This window comes from Bombina bombina, chromosome 4 (genome assembly GCF_027579735.1).
Source record: "Bombina bombina isolate aBomBom1 chromosome 4, aBomBom1.pri, whole genome shotgun sequence".
NCBI lineage: Eukaryota > Metazoa > Chordata > Amphibia > Anura > Bombinatoridae > Bombina > Bombina bombina.
In genome coordinates this window covers 29,563,583-29,585,317 of record NC_069502.1, presented here as the reverse complement: position 1 = coordinate 29,585,317, position 21,735 = coordinate 29,563,583, and the positions used below count along the sequence as shown (strand labels likewise).

The 21,735-nt window shown below is 47.1% G+C and overlaps 1 protein-coding gene across 7 annotated transcripts in view; it reads right to left on the bottom strand.

Moving 5' to 3' along the window:
• GCKR (glucokinase regulator) overlaps nt 1-19,584 on the bottom strand; it is a 326,754-nt gene extending 307,170 nt beyond the window's left edge. For 2 of the 7 annotated variants that reach the window (XM_053709430.1, XM_053709438.1), the window contains exon 1: nt 18,102-19,584. The gene's annotated coding sequence lies outside the window, so the exon portion shown is untranslated. Of the gene's footprint in view, nt 1-18,078 lie in introns of all 7 variants that reach the window. The other 5 variants (XM_053709432.1, XM_053709435.1, XM_053709436.1 and 2 more) reach the window with 5 other exon arrangements.
• Between the last annotated feature and the right edge of the window lie 2,151 nt (nt 19,585-21,735).

Here is a 21,735-nt window from a genome sequence, read left to right as displayed (position 1 = left end):
TGTACCTGACAACCTGACAAGACTAACCTGTGCTAGAGGATACACTGTCACCTGACAAGTACTAACCTGTGGCTAGAGGATACACTGCACCTGACAAGACTAACCTGTGCTTAGAGGATACACTGTACCTGACAAGACTAACCTGTGCTAGAGGATACACTGCACCTGACAAGACTAACCTGTGCTAGAGGATACACTGCACCTGACAAGACTAACCTGTGCTAGAGGATACACTGCACCTGACAAGACTAACCTGTGCTAGAGGATACACTGCACCTGACAAGACTAACCTGTGCTAGAGGATACACTGCACCTGACAAGACTAACCTGTGCTAGAGGATACACTGCACCTGACAAGACTAACCTGTGCTAGGAGGATACACTGCACCTGACAAGACTAACCTGTGCTAGAGGATACACTGCACCTGACAAGACTAACCTGTGCTAGAGGATACACTGCACCTGACAAGACTAACCTGTGCTAGAGGATACACTGCACCTGACAAGACTAACCTGTGCTAGAGGATACCTGTGCTAGAGGATACACTGCACCTGACAAGACTAACCTGTGCTAGAGGATACACTGCACCTGACAAAGACTAACCTGTGCTAGAGGATACACTGCACCTGACAAGACTAACCTGTGCTAGAGGATATACACTGCACCTGACAAGACTAACCTGTGCTAGAGGATACACTGCACCTGACAAGACTAACCTGTGCTAGAGGATACACTGCACCTGACAAGACTAACCTGTGCTAGAGGGATACACTGCACCTGACAAGACTAACCTGTGCTAAGAGGATACACTGCACCCTTGACAAGACCTAACCTGTGCTAGAGGATACACTGCACCTGACGAAGGACTAACCTGTGCTTAGAGGATACACTGCACCTGACAAGACTAACCTGTGCTAGAGGATACACTGCACCTGGGACAAGGACTAACCTGTGCTAGAGGATACACTGCACCTGGACAAGACCTAACCTGTGCTACGAGGATACACTGCACCTGACAAGGACTAACCTGTGCTAGAGGATACACTGCACCTGACTAGACTAAACCTGTGCTAGAGGATACACTGCACCTGACAAGGACTAACCTGTAGCTAGAGGATACTCTGTACCTGACAAGACTACCTGTGCTAGAGGATACACTGCACCTGACAAGACTAACCTGTGCTAGAGGAATACACTGCACCTGACAAGGACTAACCTGTGTCTAGAGGGATACACTGCACCTGACAAGACTAACCTGTGCTAGAGGATACACTGCACCTGACAAGGACTAACCTGTGCGAGAGGATACACTGCACCTGACAAGACTAACCTGTGCTAGAGGATACACTGTCACCTGACAAGACTAACCCTGTGCTAGAGGATACACTGCACCTGACAAGCACTAACCTGTGCTAGAGGATACACTGCACCTGACAAGACTAACCTGTGCTAGAAGGATACACTGCACCTGACAAGACTAACCTGGTGCTAGAGAATACACTGCACCTGACAAGACTACCTGTGCTAGAGGATACAACTGCACCTGACAAGACTAACCTGTGCTAGAGGATACACTGCCACCTGACAAGACTAACCTGTGCTAGAGGGATACACTGCACCTGACAAGACTAACCTGTGCTAGAGGTTACTCTGGACCTGACAAGACTAACCTGTGCTAGAGGATACACTGCACCTGACAAGGCTCAACCTGTGCTAGAGGATACACTGCACCTGACAAGACTAACCTGTGCTAGAGGATACACTGCACCTGACAAGACTAACCTGTGCTAGAGGATTCACTGCACCTGACAAGACTAAACTGTGCTAGAGGATACACTGCACCTGACAATACTAACCTGTGCTAGAGGATACACTGCACCTGACAAGGGACTAAACTGTGCTAGAGGATACACTGCCACCTGACAATACTAACCTGTGCTAGAGGATACACTGCACCTGACAAGACTAACCAGTGCTAGAGGATACCACTGCACCTGACAAGACTAACCTGTGCTAGAGGATACACTGCACCTGACAAGACTAACCTGTGCTAGAGGATATACTGCACCTGACAAGACTAACCTGTGCTAGAGGATACACTACACCTGACAAGACTAACCTGTGCTAGAGGATACACTGTACCTGACAAGACTAACCAGTGCTAGAGGATACACTGCACCTGACAACACTAACCTGTGCTAGAGGATACACTGCACCTGACAAGGACTAACCTGTGCTAGAGGATACACTGTACCTGACAAGACTAATCCTGTGCTAGAGGATACACTGGGACCTGACAAGTACGTAACCTGATGCTAGAGGATACAGCTGCACCTGACAAGACTAACCTGTGCTAGAGGATACACTGCACCTGACAAGACTAACCTGTGCTAGAGGATACACTGGCACGTGACAAGACTAACCTGTGCTAGAGGATACACTGCACTGACAAGACTAACCTGTGCTAGAGGATCCACTGCACCTGACAAGACTAACCTGGTGCTAGAGGATTACACTGCACCTGACAAGACTAACCTGTGCTAGAGGATACACTGCACTTGACAAGAGCTAACCTGTTGCTAGAGGATACACTGCACCTGACAAGACCTAACCGTGTGCTAGAGGATACACTGCACCCTGAAACAAGACAAACCTGTGCTAGAGGGATACACTGCACCTGACAAGACTAACCTGTGCTAGGAGGATACACTAGCACCTGACAAGACTAACCTGGCTAGAGGATACACTGCACCTGACAAGCACAAACCGGTGCTAGAGGATACACGTGTACCTGACAAGACTAACCTGTGCTAGAGGATACACTGCACCTGACAAGACTAACCTGTGCTAGAGGATACACTGCACCTGACAAGACTAACCTGTGCTAGAGGATACACTGCACCTGACAAGACTAACCTGTGCTAGAGGATACACTGCACCTGACAAGACTAACCTGTGCTAGAGGATACACTGCAGCCTGACAAGACTAACCTGTGCTAGAGGATACACTGTACCTGACAAGACTAACCTGTGCTAGAGGATACACTGCACCTGACAAGACTAACCTGTGCTAGAGGATACACTGCACCTGACAAGACTAACCTGTGCTAGAGGATACACTGCACCTGACAAGACTAACCTGTGCTAGAGGATACACTGCACCTGACAAGACTAACCTGTGCTAGAGGATACACTGGCACCTCCTGACAAGGACTAACCTGTGCTAGAGGATACACTGCACCTGACAAGACTAACCTGTGCTAGAGGATACCACTGCACCTGACAAGACTAACCTGTTCTAGAGGATACACTGCACCTGACAAGACTAACCTGTGCTAGAGGATACACTGTACCTGACAAGACTAACCTGTGCTAGAGGATACACTGCACCTGACAAGTATAACCTGTGCTAGAGGATAAACTGCACCTGACAACACTAACCTGTGCTAGAGGATACACTGCACCTGACAAGACTAACCTGTGGTAGAGGATACACTGCACCTGAACAAGACTAACCTGTGCTAGAGGATACACTGCACCTGACAAGACTAACCTGTGCTAGAGGATACACTGCACCTGACAAGACTAACCTGTGCTAGAGGATACACTGCACCTGACAAGACTAACCTGTGCTAGAGGATACACTGCACCTGACAAGACTAACCTGTGCTAGAGGATACACTGCACCTGACAAGACTAACCTGTGCTAGAGGATACACTGCACCTGACAAGACTAACCTGTGCTAGAGGATACTACTGCACCTGACAAGACTAACCTGTGCTAGAGGATACACTGCACCTGACAAGACTAACCTGTGCTAGAGGATACACTGCACCTGACAAGACTAACCTGTGCTAGAGGATACACTGCACCTGACAAGACTAACCTGTGCTAGAGGATACACTGCACCTGACAAGACTAACCTGTGCTAGAGGATACACTGCACCTGACAAGACTAACCTGTGCTAGAGGATACACTGCACCTGACAAGGACTAACCTGTGCTAGAGGATACACTGCACCTGACAAGACTAACCTGTGCTAGAGGATACACTGCACCTGACAAGACTAACCTGTGCTAGAGGATACACTGCACCTGACAAGACTAACCTGTGCTAGAGGATACACTGCACCTGACAAGACTAACCTGTGCTAGAGGATACACTGCACCTGACAAGACTAACCTGTGCTAGAGGATACACTGCACCTGACAAGACTAACCTGTGCTAGAGGATACACTGCACCTGACAAGACTAACCTGTGCTAGAGGATACACTGCACCTGACAAGACTAACCTGCTACTAGAGGATACACTGCACCTGACAAGACTAACCTGTGCTAGAGGATACACTGCACCTGACAAGACTAACCTGTGCTAGAGGATACACTGCACCTGACAAGACTAACCTGTGCTAGAGGATACACTGCACCTGACAAGACTACTACCTGTGCTAGAGGATACACTGCACCTGACAAGACTTAACCTGTGCTAGAGGATACATCTGCACCTGACAAGACTAACCTGTCTAGAGGATACACTGCTACCTGACAAGACTAACCTGTGCTAGAGGATACACTGGCACCTGACAAGACTAACCTGTGCTAGAGGATACACTGCACCTGACAAGACTAACCTGTTCTAGAGGATACACTGCACCTGACAAGACTAACCTGTGCTAGAGGATACACTGCACCTGACAAGACTAACCTGTGCTAGAGGATACACTGCACCTGACAAGACTAACCTGTGCTAGAGGATACACTGCACTGACAAGACTAACCTGTGCTAGAGGATACACTGCACCTGACAAGACTAACCTGTGCTAGAGGATACACTGCACCTGACAAGACTAACCTGTGCTAGAGGATACACTGCACCTGACAAGACTAACCTGTGCTAGAGGATACACTGCACCTGACAAGACTAACCTGTGCTAGAGGATACACTGCACCTGACAAGACTAACCTGTGCTAGAGGATACACTGCACCTGACAAGACTAACCTGTGCTAGAGGATACACTGCACCTGACAAGACTAACCTGTGCTAGAGGATACACTGCACCTGACAAGACTAACCTGTGCTAGAGGATACACTGCACCTGACAAGACTAACCTGTGCTAGAGGATACACTGCACCTGACAAGACTAACCTGTGCTAGAGGATACACTGCACCTGACAAGACTAACCTGTGCTAGAGGATACACTGCACCTGACAAGACTAACCTGTGCTAGAGGATACACTGCACCTGACAAGACTAACCTGTGCTAGAGGATACACTGCACCTGACAAGACTAACCTGTGCTAGAGGATACACTGCACCTGACAAGACTAACCTGTGCTAGAGGATACACTGCACCTGACAAGACTAACCTGTGCTAGAGGATACACTGCACCTGACAAGACTAACCTGTGCTAGAGGATACACTGCACCTGACAAGACTAACCTGTGCTAGAGGATACACTGCACCTGACAAGACTAACCTGTGCTAGAGGATACACTGCACCTGACAAGACTAACCTGTGCTAGAGGATACACTGCACCTGACAAGACTAACCTGTGCTAGAGGATTACACTGCACCTGACAAGACTAACCTGTGCTAGAGGATACACTGCACCTGACAAGACTAACCTGTGCTAGAGGAGATACACTGCACCTGACAAGACTAACCTGTGCTAGAGGATACACTGCACCTGACAAGACTAACCTGTGCTAGAGGATACACTGCACCTGACAAGACTAACCTGTGCTAGAGGATACACTGCACCTGACAAGACTAACCTGTGCTAGAGGATACACTGCACCTGACAAGACTAACCTGTGCTAGAGGATACACTGCACCTGACAAGACTAACCTGTGCTAGAGGATTACACTGCAACCCTGACAAGACTAACCTGTGCTAGAGGATACACCTGCACCTGACAAGACTAACCTGTTGCTAGAGGATACACTGCACCTGACAAGACTAACCTGTGCTAGAGGAATACACTGCACCTGACAAGACTAACCTGTGCTAGAGGATACACTGCACCTGACAAGACTAACCTGTGCTAGAGGATACACCAGCACCTGACAAGACTAACCTGTGCTAGAGGATACACTGCACCTGACAAGAACTAACCTTGCGTAGAGGATACACTGCACCTGACAAGACTAACCTGTGCTAGAGGATACACTGCACCATGACAAGACTAACCCTGTGCTAGAGGATACACTGCACCCTGACAAGGACTAACCTGTGCTAGAGGATAACACTGCACCTGACAAGACTAACCTGTGCTAGAGGATACACCTGCACCTGACAAGACTAACCTGTGCTAGAGGATACACTGCACCTGACAAGACTAACCTGTGCTAGAGGATACACTGCACCTGACAAGACTAACCTGTGCTAGAGGATACACTGTACCTGACAAGACTAACCTGTGCTAGAGGATACACTGCACCTGACAAGACTAACCTGTGCTAGAGGATTCACTGCACCTGACAAGACTAACCTGTGCTAGAGGATACACTGCCACCTGCACAAGACTAACCTGTGTAGAGGATACACTGCACCTGACAAGACTAACCTGTGCTAGAGGATACACTGCACCTGACAAGACTAACCTGTGCTAGAGGATACACTGCACCTGACAAGACTAACCCTGTGCTAGAGGATACACTGCACCTGACAAGACTAACCTGTGCTAGAGGATACACTGCACCTGACAAGACTAACCTGTGCTAGAGGATACACTGCACTTGACAAGACTAACCTGTGCTAGAGGATACACTGCACCTGACAAGACTAATCTGTGCTAGAGGATACACTGCACCTGACAAGACTAACCTGTGCTAGAGGATACACTGCACCTGACAAGACTAACCTGTGCTAGAGGATACACTGCACCTGACAAGACTAACCTGTGCTAGAGGATACACTGCACCTGACAAGACTAACCTGTGCTAGAGGATACACTGCACCTGACAAGACTAACCTGTGCTAGAGGATACACTGCACCTGACAACACTAACCTGTGCTAGAGGATACACTGTACCTGACAAGACTAACCTGTGCTAGAGGATACACTGCAACTGACAAGTATAACCTGTGCTAGAGGATACACTGCACCTGACAAGACTAACCTGTGCTAGAGGATACACTGTACCTGACAAGACTAACCTGTGCTAGAGGATACACTGCACCTGACAAGACTAACCTGTGCTAGAGGATACACTGCACCTGACAAGACTAACCTGTGCTAGAGGATACACTGCACCTGACAAGACTAACCTGTGCTAGAGGATACACTGCACCTGACAAGACTAACCTGTGCTAGAGGATACACTGCACCTGACAAGTATAACCTGTGCTAGAGGATACACTGCACCTGACAAGTATAACCTGTGCTAGAGGATACACTGCACCTGACAAGACTAACCTGTGCTAGAGGATACACTGCACCTGACAACACTAACCTGTGCTAGAGGATACACTGCACCTGACAAGACTAACCTGTGCTAGAGGATACACTGCACCTGACAAGACTAACCTGTGCTAGAGGATACACTGCACCTGACAAGACTAACCTGTGCTAGAGGATACACTGCACCTGACAAGACTAACCTGTGCTAGAGGATACACTGCACCTGACAAGACTAACCTGTGCTAGAGGATACACTGCACCTGACAAGACTAAACCTGTGCTAGAGGATACACTGCACCTGACAAGACTAACCTGTGCTAGAGGATACACTGCACCTGACAAGACTAACCTGTGCTAGAGGATACACTGCACCTGACAAGACTAACCTGTGCTAGAGGATACACTGCACCTGACAAGACTAACCTGTGCTAGAGGATACACTGTGTGGCAAACCTAGCCACTTCTGGACTATAACATAAGAAAGGTTGTCTATAGGCTGTATATTGTGCTATGTAGATGTGACAGACCCTTCTGTCAGCACTGAAAGAGTTAACTGTGTTCAGCGTTAGCCTCAGCTATTGTGCACTGTCATTAATGTTATTGATACACAGTCCATTGTTTAATCAACCTCAGAGAGCAGACCCTAGATGATAAGGAAAGCCAAGTGTGTGTCTGTGTTTAAATTGTTATCAGCTTGAGCAAGGTATTCTATTGTATCATGTAAAAGGGCGTGTTCCCTCCATCTAATGTACAACATTCTTTCAACCCCCCTTCTGGGGGGGGTCAGACCTGCATAAATACTGGGCATATGAGCCTTAATAAAATTCATTCTGTTTAAACCTGAAAACTGGCTGGGTTGTGAATTGCTGATTCCCTATGCAGGACATTGTTCCCTGGTGTTAACCCTTGGTATCCGGTTGGTACCGTTACAATTGGTGGCAAGCGACGGAATGAACCTTATCGCCCAGAAGAGCAACTACACAAGCCAGTAACCTCAGGAAGAGGGGGATTACTACAATACTGACTAAGATGGAAGGAGTACCAGGGACCGAAGTGAATGGAGATGGATTATTCTAAGCTAAAGAGACAAACGTAAAAGGAACTGCTAGAAGCCAGGGGAAAGATAGGCAGCAGCAAACCCAAGGCTATATTAATTGCTGAGCTGATGGAGGGAGACAGAGCTCGCAGCGCTACGCCTCCAGCAGCCATGGAGGAGACCCTATACCAGAGGGAAATGAGGACCAGGCTGGAATTTTTACCCCAACCTGTACCACGGGATATGCTATCCGTGGTAATGGCAGATGTGCAGGAGTACGTGATGGCACACAGTCCGCGGAATGCATCCTCCCGAGCAGAATCCATTTTGGACGCACTCAGCAACCCAGTAAGACCCAAAATCCCATACCATGCATTTAAAATGTTTTGTGAGGAGAAGGATGAGATTGATGGGTATTTACAGGATTTTGAGAGACTGTGCGAGTTACATGATTTGGAGCAGTCCGTATGGGTGCCGGTGCTAGCAGGCAAGCTAGCCGGTAGGGCAGCGGAAGCGTATCGCGCTGTACCCAGGGAGGACAGCAAGGATTACGCTAAAGTGAAGAGAGCGATCTTGGAAAGATATGCCATTACCTCAGAGGCATACCGGCGCAAGTTTAGAGGCCTGCGCAAGCCAGAAAGAGATTCCCATGCAGAGTGGGCCCACAAGCTGGATCAAGCATCTCAGGGGTGGATACAGGCCAGCCAAGCTACCACCATGGAAGAATTGCGACAACTGATGCTGTTGGAGCAATTCTTTAACGGCTTGTCCCCAGAAGCCCAAGAATGGGTGAGAGATCGAAAACCCCTCACCTTAACCGAAGCAGCCAGATTAGCAGACCAGCATTTTGATGCCAGGAGGCACCATGGACTACAGCCTAACAACGGACGGGCTAATATACAATGCCACACCTGCAAGCAGTGGGGACATATGGCACGTGAGTGCACCCAAAATCGGAGCAGACAAGCTTGGAACCAGGTCAGACAGAACCTGGCCCCAAGGGCGGCTGCTCACCATTACCAAACGGAGCCAGCCGCTCATGAGGTGTTGAGCACCCAAGCCGAGGAACCCCTGGGAATTCTGCATGAGGTGATGTCGGTCCAGGGACTTCGGGATTCGGGAGCTACTTTAACCCTGATAGCTCCCCATTTGGTGCCGGATACAGCACCCACTGGCGGATCCGTGGCAGTACGAGGGGCAGGGGGAGCAGTATACCGATTGCCCACTGCTAGAGTGGAGTACGGACCCCCAGTCACCCCAGCAGCTGCCAGTTACCAACCCCCGGCGCACCGCTATACCACACGGGCCTCCGGCCACGAACTACCCTCAGAGAGCCTGGTTCAATTCGCGGGGCTACTCACAACCTATTCGGTGCTTTGGATGTAAGCAACTAGGGCACAAAAGACCAGAGTGTCCCCTAAACGCAGCGAATCAAGCACAGTCCTGGAGAAGACCCGCTGGCGGAATCCCACATAATCCTCAGCCTGTGGCCCGCTACGTAGAGGCGCCAGAATGCTGGGGCAGCCTACATGAAGCAGACCCCGTGCAAGCTGCCCACCGGAATAACCGGCAACGGGTTAAAGTGAATGGGAAGGAGGTCAGTTGTCTACGGGATACTGGTGCTACCATGACCTTGCTTCAAGAGAACTTGGTGCCTGAGAAACAGCACACTGGAGACACTGTGGCTGTGAGGGTAGCAGGGGGCACTGTGTTCCGCCTACCTGTTGCCAGGGTACATTTGGATTGGGGAGTGGGGCGCTAGACTTGTGAATGTGGGGGTCAAGAAGGACTTACCTGCTGATGTTCTCCTTGGAAATGACTTGGCCCCCCTTGTTTCTGCCTATGCTCCCATGGATCCCGCTGATGTTAACCCTGTGACTACCCAAGCCCAGTCCCTCCGGGAAGAGACGCTTCCATGTTTGGGGTGGGGGCAGTACTGAGCCAAGTTGGAGCAGATGGCGGAGAACACTCCGTAGCTTACTTGAGCCGAAAGTTGTTGCCCCGGACATCCCCAAGCCGATCCGTTGGGATCAGACTGTGTATGCCGGCTTGGTTCTGGGGGAGCATTGTGGCAAACCTAGCCACTTCTGGACTATAACGTAAGAAAGGTTGTCTATAGGCTGTATATTGTGCTATGTAGATGTGACAGACCCTTCTGTCAGCACTGAAAGAGTTAACTGTGTTCAGCGTTAGCCTCAGCTATTGTGCACTGTCATTAATGTTATTGATACACAGTCCATTGTTTAATCAACCTCAGAGAGCAGACCCTAGATGATAAGGAAAGCCAAGTGTGTGTCTGTGTTTAAATTGTTATCAGCTTGAGCAAGGTATTCTATTGTATCATGTAAAAGGGCGTGTTCCCTCCATCTAATGTACAACATTCTTTAAACCCCCTTCTGGGGGGGGTCAGACCTGCATAAATACTGGGCATATGAGCCTTAATAAAATTCATTCTGTTTAAACCTGAAAACTGGCTGGGTTGTGAATTGCTGATTCCCTATGCAGGACATTGTTCCCTGGTGTTAACCCTTGGTATCCGGTTGGTACCGTTACACACTGCACCTGACAAGACTAACCTGTGCTAGAGGATACACTGCACCTGACAAGACTAACCTGTGCTAGAGGATACACTGCACCTGACAAGACTAACCTGTGCTAGAGGATACACTGCACCTGACAAGACTAACCTGTGCTAGAGGATACACTGCACCTGACAACACTAACCTGTGCTAGAGGATACACTGCACCTGACAAGACTAACCTGTGCTAGAGGATACACTGCACCTGACAAGACTAACCTGTGCTAGAGGATACACTGCACCTGACAAGACTAACCTGTGCTAGAGGATACACTGCACCTGACAAGACTAACCTGTGCTAGAGGATACACTGCACCTGACAAGACTAACCTGTGCTAGAGGATACACTGCACATGACAAGACTAACCTGTGCTAGAGGATACACTGCACCTGACAAGACTAACCTGCGCTAGAGGATACACTGCACCTGACAAGACTAACCTGTGCTAGAGGATACACTGCACCTGACAAGACTAACCTGTGCTAGAGGATACACTGCACCTGACAAGACTAACCTGTGCTAGAGGATACACTGCACTTGACAAGACTAACCTGTGCTAGAGGATACACTGCACCTGACAAGACTAACCTGTGCTAGAGGATACACTGCACTTGACAAGACTAACCTGTGCTAGAGGATACACTGTACCTGACAAGACTAACCTGTGCTAGAGGATACACTGCACCTGACAAGACTAACCTGTGCTAGAGGATACACTGCAGCTGACAAGACTAACCTGTGCTAGAGGATACACTGCACCTGACAAGACTAACCTGTGCTAGAGGATACACTGCACCTGACAACACTAACCTGTGCTAGAGGATACACTGCACCTGACAAGACTAACCTGTGCTAGAGGATACACTGCACCTGACAAGACTAACCTGTGCTAGAGGATACACTGTACCTGACAAGACTAACCTGTGCTAGAGAATACACTGTACCTGACAAGACTAACCTGTGCTAGAGGATACACTGCACCTGACAAGACTAACCTGTGCTAGAGGATACACTGCACCTGACAAGACTAACCTGTGCTAGAGGATACACTGCACCTGACAAGACTAACCTGTGCTAGAGGATACACTGCACCTGACAAGACTAACCTGTGCTAGAGGATACACTGCACCTGACAAGACTAACCTGTGCTAGAGGATACACTGCACCTGACAAGACTAACCTGTGTTAGAGGATACACTGCACCTGACAAGACTAACCTGTGTTAGAGGATACACTGCACCTGACAAGACTAACCTGTGCTAGAGGATATACTGCACCTGACAAGACTAACCTGTGCTAGAGGATACACTGCACCTGACAAGACTAACCTGTGCTAGAGGATACACTGCACCTGACAAGACTAACCTGTGCTAGAGGATACACTGCACCTGACAAGACTAACCTGTGTCAGAGGATACACTGCACCTGACAAGACTAACCTGTGCTAGAGGATACACTGCACCTGACAAGACTAACCTGTGTCAGAGGATACACTGTACCTGACAAGACTAACCTGTGCTAGAGGATACACTGCACATGACAAGACTAACCTGTGCTAGAGGATACACTGCACCTGACAAGTATAACCTGTGCTAGAGGATACACTGCACCTGACAAGACTAACCTGTGCTAGAGGATACACTGCACCTGACAAGACTAACCTGAGCTAGAGGATACACTGCACCTGACAAGACTAACCTGTGCTAGAGGATACACTGTACCTGACAAGACTAACCTGTGCTAGAGGATACACTGCACCTGACAACACTAACCTGTGCTAGAGGATACACTGCACCTGACAAGACTAACCTGTGCTAGAGCATACACTGCACCTGACAAGACTAACCTGTGCTAGAGGATACACTGCACCTGACAAGACTAACCTGTGCTAGAGGATACACTGCACCTGACAAGACTAACCTGTGCTAGAGGATACACTGCACCTGACAAGACTAACCTGTGCTAGAGGATACACTGCACCTGACAAGGACTAACCTGTGCTAGAGGATACACTGCACCTGACAAGACTAACCTGTGCTAGAGGATACACTGCACCTGACAAGACTAACCTGTGCTAGAGGATACACTGCACCTGACAAGACTAACCTGTGCTAGAGGATACACTGCACCTGACAAGACTAACCTGTGCTAGAGGATACACTGCACCTGACAAGACTAACCTGTGCTAGAGGATACACTGCACCTGACAAGACTAACCTGTGCTAGAGGATACACTGCACCTGACAAGACTAACCTGTGCTAGAGGATACACTGCACCTGACAAGACTAACCTGTGCTAGAGGATACACTGCACCTGACAAGACTAACCTGTGCTAGAGGATACACTGCACCTGACAAGACTAACCTGTGCTAGAGGATACACTGCACCTGACAAGACTAACCTGTGCTAGAGGATACACTGCACCTGACAAGACTAACCTGTGCTAGAGGATACACTGCACCTGACAAGACTAACCTGTGCTAGAGGATACACTGCACCTGACAAGACTAACCTGTGCTAGAGGATACACTGCACCTGACAAGACTAACCTGTGCTAGAGGATACACTGCACCTGACAAGACTAACCTGTGCTAGAGGATACACTGCACCTGACAAGACTAACCTGTGCTAGAGGATACACTGCACCTGACAAGACTAACCTGTGCTAGAGGATACACTGCACCTTGACAAGACTAACCTGTGCTAGAGGATACACTGCACCTGACAAGACAAACCTGTGCTAGAGGATACACTGCACCTGACAAGGACTAACCTGTGCTAGAGGATACACTGCACCTGACAAGACTAACCTGTGCTAGAGGATACACTGCACCTGACAAGACTAACCTGTGCTAGAGGATACACTGCACCTGACAAGACTAACCTGTGCTAGAGGATACACTGCACCTGACAACACTAACCTGTGCTAGAGGATACACTGCACCTGACAAGACTAACCTGTGCTAGAGGATACACTGCACCTGACAAGACTAACCTGTGCTAGAGGATACACTGTACCTGACAAGACTAACCTGTGCTAGAGGATACACTGCACCTGACAAGACTAACCTGTGCTAGAGGATACACTGCACCTGACAAGACTAACCTCTGCTAGAGGATACACTGCACCTGACAAGACTAACCTCTGCTAGAGGATACACTGCACCTGACAAGACTAACCTGTGCTAGAGGATACACTGCACCTGACAAGACTAACCTGTGCTAGAGGATACACTGCACCTGACAAGACTAACCTGTGCTAGAGGATACACTGCACCTGACAAGACTAACCTGTGCTAGAGGATACACTGTACCTGACAAGACTAACCTGTGCTAGAGGATACACTGCACCTGACAAGACTAACCTGTGCTAGAGGATACACTGCACCTGACAAGACTAACCTGTGTCAGAGGATACACTGCACCTGACAAGACTAACCTGTGCTAGAGGATACACTGCACCTGACAAGACTAACCTGTGTCAGAGGATACACTGCACCTGACAAGACTAACCTGTGCTAGAGGATACACTGCACCTGACAAGACTAACCTGTGCTAGAGGATACACTGCACCTGACAAGACTAACCTGTGCTAGAGGATACACTGCACCTGACAAGACTAACCTGTGCTAGAGGATACACTGCACCTGACAAGACTAACCTGTGCTAGAGGATACACTGCACCTGACAAGACTAACCTGTGCTAGAGGATACACTGCACCTGACAAGACTAACCTGTGCTAGAGGATACACTGCACCTGACAAGACTAACCTGTGCTAGAGGATACACTGCACCTGACAAGACTAACCTGTGCTAGAGGATACACTGCACCTGACAAGACTAACCTGTGTCTAGAGGATACACTGCACCTGACAAGACTAACCTGTGCTAGAGGATACACTGCACCTGACAAGACTAACCTGTGCTAGAGGATACACTGCACCTGACAAGACTAACCTGTGCTAGAGGATACACTGCACCTGACAAGACTAACCTGTGCTAGAGGATACACTGCACCTGACAAGACTAACCTTTTGTTGAGGATACACTGCACCTGACAAGACTAACCTGTGCTAGAGAATACACTGCACATGACAAGACTAACCTGTGCTAGAGGATACACTGCACCTGACAAGACTAACCTGTGCTAGAGGATATACTGTACATGACAAGACTAACCTGTGCTAGAGGATACACTGCACCTGACAAGACTAACCTGTGCTAGAGGATACACTGCACCTGACAAGACTAACCTGTGCTAGAGGATATACTGTACATGACAAGACTAACCTGTGCTAGAGGATACACTGCACATGACAAGACTAACCTGTGCTAGAGGATACACTGTACCTGACAAGAGTAACCTGTGCTAGAGGATACACTGCACCTGACAAGACTAACCTGTGCTAGAGGATACACTGTACCTGACAAGACTAACCTGTGCTAGAGGATACACTGCACCTGACAATACTAACCTGTGCTAGAGGATACACTGCACCTGACAAGACTAACCTGTGCTAGAGGATACACTGCACCTGACAAGTATAACCTGTGCTAGAGGATACACTGCACCTGACAAGACTAACCTGTGCTAGAGGATACACTGCACCTGACAAGACTAACCTGTGCTAGAGGATACACTGCACCTGACAAGACTAACATGTGCTAGAGGATACACTGCACCTGACAAGACTAACCTGTGCTAGAGGATACACTGCACCTGACAAGACTAACCTGTGCTAGAGGATACACTGTACATGACAAGAGTAACCTGTGCTAGAGGATACACTGCACCTGACAAGACTAACCTGTGCTAGAGGATACACTGCACCTGACAAAACTAACCTGTGCTAGAGGATACACTGCACCTGACAAGTATAACCTGTGCTAGAGGATACACTGCACCTGACAAGACTAACCTGTGCTAGAGGATACACTGCACCTGAGAAGACTAACCTGTGCTAGAGGATACACTGCACCTGACAAGACTAACCTGTGCTAGAGGATACACTGCACCTGACAAGACTAACCTGTGCTAGAGGATACACTGCACCTGACAAGACTAACCTGTGCTAGAGGATACACTGCACCTGACAAGACTAACCTGTGCTAGAGGATACACTGCACCTGACAAGACTAACCTGTGCTAGAGGATACACTGCACGTGACAAGACTAACCTGTGCTAGAGGATACAGTGCACCTGACAAGACTAACCTGTGCTAGAGGATACACTGCACCTGACAAGACTAACCTGTGATAGAGGATACAGTGCACCTGACAAGACTAACCTGTGCTAGAGGATACACTGCAGCTGACAAGACTAACCTGTACTAGAGGATACAGTGCACCTGACAAGACTAACCTGTGCTAGAGGATACACTGCACCTGACAAGACTAACCTGTGCTAGAGGATACACTGCACCTGACAAGACTAACCTGTGCTAGAGGATACACTGCACCTGACAAGAATAACCTGTGCTAGAGGATACACTGCACCTGACAAGACTAACCTGTGTTAGAGGATACACTGCACCTGACAAGACTAACCTGTGCTAGAGGATACACTGCACCTGACAAGACTAACCTGTGCTAGAGGATACACTGCACCTGACAAGACTAACCTGTGCTAGAGGATACACTGCACATGACAAGACTAACCTGTGTCAGAGGATACACTGCACCTGACAAGACTAACCTGTGCTAGAGGATACACTGCACCTGACAAGACTAACCTGTGCTAGAGGATACACTGCACCTGACAAGACTAACCTGTGCTAGAGGATACACTGCACCTGACAACACTAACCTGTGCTAGAGGATACACTGCACCTGACAAGACTAACCTGTGCTAGAGGATACACTGCACCTGACAAGACTAACCTGTGCTAGAGGATACACTGCACCTGACAAGACTAACCTGTGCTAGAGGATACACTGCACCTGACAAGACTAACCTGTGCTAGAGGATACACTGCACCTGACAAGACTAACCTGTGCTAGAGGATACACTGCACCTGACAAGACTAACCTGAGCTAGAGGATACACTGCACCTGACAAGACTAACCTGTGCTAGAGGATACACTGTACCTGACAAGACTAACCTGTGCTAGAGGATACACTGCACCTGACAAGACTAACCTGTGCTAGAGGATACACTGTACCTGACAAGACTAACCTGTGCTAGAGGATACACTGCACCTGACAACACTAACCTGTGCTAGAGGATACACTGCACCTGACAAGACTAACCTGAGCTAGAGGATACACTGCACCTGACAAGACTAACCTGTGCTAGAGGATACACTGCACCTGACAAGACTAACATGTGCTAGAGGATACACTGCACCTGACAAGACTAACCTGTGCTAGAGGATACACTGCACCTGACAAGACTAACCTGTGCTAGAGGATACACTGCACCTGACAACACTAACCAGTGCTAGAGGATACACTGCACCTGACAAGACTAACATGTGCTAGAGGATACACTGCACCTGACAAGACTAACCTGTGCTAGAGGATACACTGCACCTGACAACACTAACCAGTGCTAGAGGATACACTGCACCTGACAAGACTAACATGTGCTAGAGGATACACTGCACCTGACAAGACTAACCTGTGCTAGAGGATATACTGCACCTGACAAGACTAACCTGTGCTAGAGGATATACTGCACCTGACAAGACTAACCTGTGCTAGAGGATACACTGCACCTGACAAAACTAACCTGTACTAGAGGATACACTGCACCTGACAAGTATAACCTGTGCTAGAGGATACACTGCACCTGACAAGACTAACCTGTGCTAGAGGATACACTGCACCTGACAAGACTAACCTGTGCTAGAGGATACACTGCACCTGACAACACTAACCAGTGCTAGAGGATACACTGCACCTGACAAGACTAACATGTGCTAGAGGATACACTGCACCTGACAAGACTAACCTATCCTGATATATACACAGTACCCAGTAGTAATGTGCTAGATCTACTTTAATATTTGTTACACATAGAGATTTCTGTATCTCTTATACTCACAGTACAGTATGACTTTCCCTTACATGAGATTGTCTCTTTGTTTCTCTCAGTGGCTTCGTTGCAAATACTGAAGGATCTGTCCGTCTGCCGTCACCCTCTGTATCTCTCTCAGTGATAATTATATCTTCCCAGATAGACTTGTGTTTATTAAATAAGGTTTGTATCTCACAGAAGTACTGTTGACCCAGTAGTAGTTTTGCTTCTCACACTGGAATTTCTGTCTCCTCTGATTGTGTCTGTGCCTCTCACAGAAGTATTGTTGACTCACCCAGTGGTACTGATGTACCTCCCAGTGGTATTTTTGTCTCACCCAGTGGTACTGATGTACCTCCCAGTGGTATTTTTGTCTCACCCAGTGGTACTGATGTACCTCCCAGTGGTATTTTTGTCTCACCCAGTGGTACTGATGTACCTCCCAGTGGTATTTTTGTCTCACCCAGTGGTACTGATGTACCTCCCAGTGGTATTTTTGTCTCACCCAGTGGTACTGATGTACCTCCCAGTGGTATTTTTGTCTCACCCAGTGGTACTGATGTACCTCCCAGTGGTATTTTTGTCTCACCCAGTGGTACTGATGTACCTCCCAGTGGTATTTTTGTCTCACCCAGTGGTACTGATGTACCTCCCAGTGGTATTTTTGTCTCACCCAGCGGTATTGGAGTCTCCTCTGATGGTATTGGTGTTTCACCCAGTGTTTTTTTTGTCTCACCCAGTGGTTTTGGTGTCTACTCTGATTGTATTGATGTCACTCCCAGTGGTATTTTTGTCTCACCCAGTGGTATTTTTGTCTCACCCAGTGGTATTTTTGTCTCACCCAGTGGTATTGGTGTCTCCCAGTGGTATTTTTGTCTCACCCAGTGGTATTGGTGTCTCCCAGTGGTATTTTTGTCTCACCCAGTGGTATTGGTGTCTCCCAGTGATATTGGTGTCTCCCAGTGATATTGGTGTCTCCCAGTGGTATTGGTGTCTCCCAGTGATATTGGAGTCTCCTCTGATTGTATTGATGTCTCTCCCAGTGGTATTTTTGTCTCTCCCAGTGGTATTTTTGTCTCTCCCAGTGGTATTTTTGTCTCACCCAGTGATATTGGTGTCTCCCAGTGATATTGGAGTCTCACCCAGTGATATTGGTGTCTCCCAGTGATATTGGAGTCTCACCCAGTGATATTGGTGTCTCCCAGTGATATTGGTGTCTCTCAGTGATATTGGAGTCTCACCCAGTGATATTGGTGTCTCCCAGTGATATTGGAGTCTCACCCAGTGATATTGGTGTCTCCCAGTGATATTGGTGTCTCCCAGTGATATTGGAGTCTCACCCAGTGATATTGGTGTCTCCCAGTGATATTGGAGTCTCACCCAGTGATATTGGAGTCTCACCCAGTGATATTGGAGTCTCACCCAGTGATATTGGTGTCTCCCAGTGATATTGGAGTCTCCTCTGACGGTATTTGGGCCTCTCAGAGAGTTACGTTTGCCTGTCCCTACTGTACAAGTTCTATGTGTGCTGAGCCAGAGATGCACTTCACATGAGCCCTTGTTTGTCTCATTGTTATCAGATTAGCTGTGTAATGATTAAACCGTTAGGTTAAACTTCAAGCTCCCGCTGTTTCTCATTCCCTGAGCTGCACTTCTGACAAACACCATCTCGCCGACCTCTGGCTGTTTTCAGACAGTGAACCTTTGCACAACAGTTTGGGATTATAAATATGAATTAGCACCAGAGCACAACATAATAAAAATGTAATTCATGAGTGACAACGTATGCTGAGATTTCAGTAATATTTGTACCTCTGTGATGAACAGAACAAGTGGAAGAGCAGCACTTTTTACCAAATGTTTAAAGGGATATGAAACCCAGATTATTTCCTTCCAAGTAGTGCTCCAGTCACCTACCTATCTCTTCAACAAAGAATACCATCGAGATGAATCACGTTAGATAATAGAAATTAGCTGGATTTTTTTTTTTTAAATTGCTCTGTCTGAATCACAAAATAAAATTGCACTATTACTATTGCTCCACTTGTAATCTAGGCCTTTAAAAGAGTTAAACAAAAACTACCTAGAAGTGTCTGTCACATATGGGTTTCTTGTCTTTACTCCACTCAAATGTAAGAAATTCACATTTATCAGAAAACATAAATATTAATTTATAACTAAATTATATCTGCATAGCGTCAATTCATTTGTATTATCTGGTGATGTCATAGGGACCTATTCACAAAGAGATGAATTGTAAGTGATGTGAAATGTCATTAACTTATACATTATCAAGGGTTAAACCCAGTGAGTATCTCCTGCAAGGACTGCACAATGTATAGTTAATGCAGCAGACGATTCACCTCCTGTTATGAACCGTACATAGCCCTAACTATACATTGTGCAGGGCTAACGTGTTTTTCTTGCAGAAGATACTCACTGGGTTTGGTAATGTATATTTAATGGTGGGAATGAATATTTTTCAGTCTAACTGCCTGTCAACCAGGTATTGAATAAACCCCATAGAGTTAAACCTACTGTAACAAACACACTGGTTCCTCCTAGACAGGGACATTATTGTGTTGTTTGCTTTTTGCCCCCATTATTCATTCAGTTGTTCATTCATTCAGTAACAAGATACAAATGTGTTGTTTCAGTCACTTATTTATTAACTAGCTTCTTTGTCTAAAACAGAAACTTAAACACATTAACTAATTTTTTCATTTCCTTCATTAAAGGGACATGAAACCCAAAATTTTTCTTTTATGATTCAGATAGAGAATATAATTTTAAACAACTTTCCAATTTACTTCTATTATCTAATTTGCTTCATTCTTTAGATATCCTTTGTTGACGAAATAGCAATGCACACTAGTGATCCAATCACATGAGGCATCTATGTGCAGTCACCAATCAGCAGCTACTGAGCCTATTTAGATAAGCTTTTCAGCAAAGGATATCCAGAGAATGAAGCACATTAGATAATAGAAGTAAATTAGAAAGTTGCTTAAATTTGTATGCTCTTTTTAAATCATGAAAGAAAAAAATGTGGGTTTCATGTCCCTTTAAGTCAAATAAATTATTCATTTAAATGCACAAGTCTCGATCCTTCCTCTTTTTATATTAACTTTAAAATGTAATATTTTTAAATATAGTACAGAAGCTGAACATATTGCAGCTTGTTTAAATGGGCACTAAATTCCATTTTTATTTATTTAATATCACATACATTGTTAAAGGTAAATGTTAAAAAAAATGAATAATATGGGGGCGGAGCTAGCCTAGCAGCCGAGCAGTCATGTTATTATTCAGCTCCTACAATCTATAGACTTATAGTATACTATCTAACTGCTCGGCATACTAGAATACCAACTATTCACATATCGGAGTAATTGGGGAGCTCACTGAGACAAAAGACTTTTAACGAAAGCCTAGAAGAAGCTAGAAAACCTGTTAGTTGTGGGAGACGCCGACCTGCAGTGCCTCTGCGGCAGCCATCTTAAGGCCTATATATTCTAAATACATCATGGAGATGGCGGCAGTCATAAGCGCCTTACAAGCCTTTTAATCTAACATGGACAGGCACTTTGGAGAATTCAAACGTGAACTTGCCACCCTACATTGCCAAACCCCAGTGGCCCCTAGTCAACTCACGGAGAAACCCTTTTATCTAGAGGTCTGGAC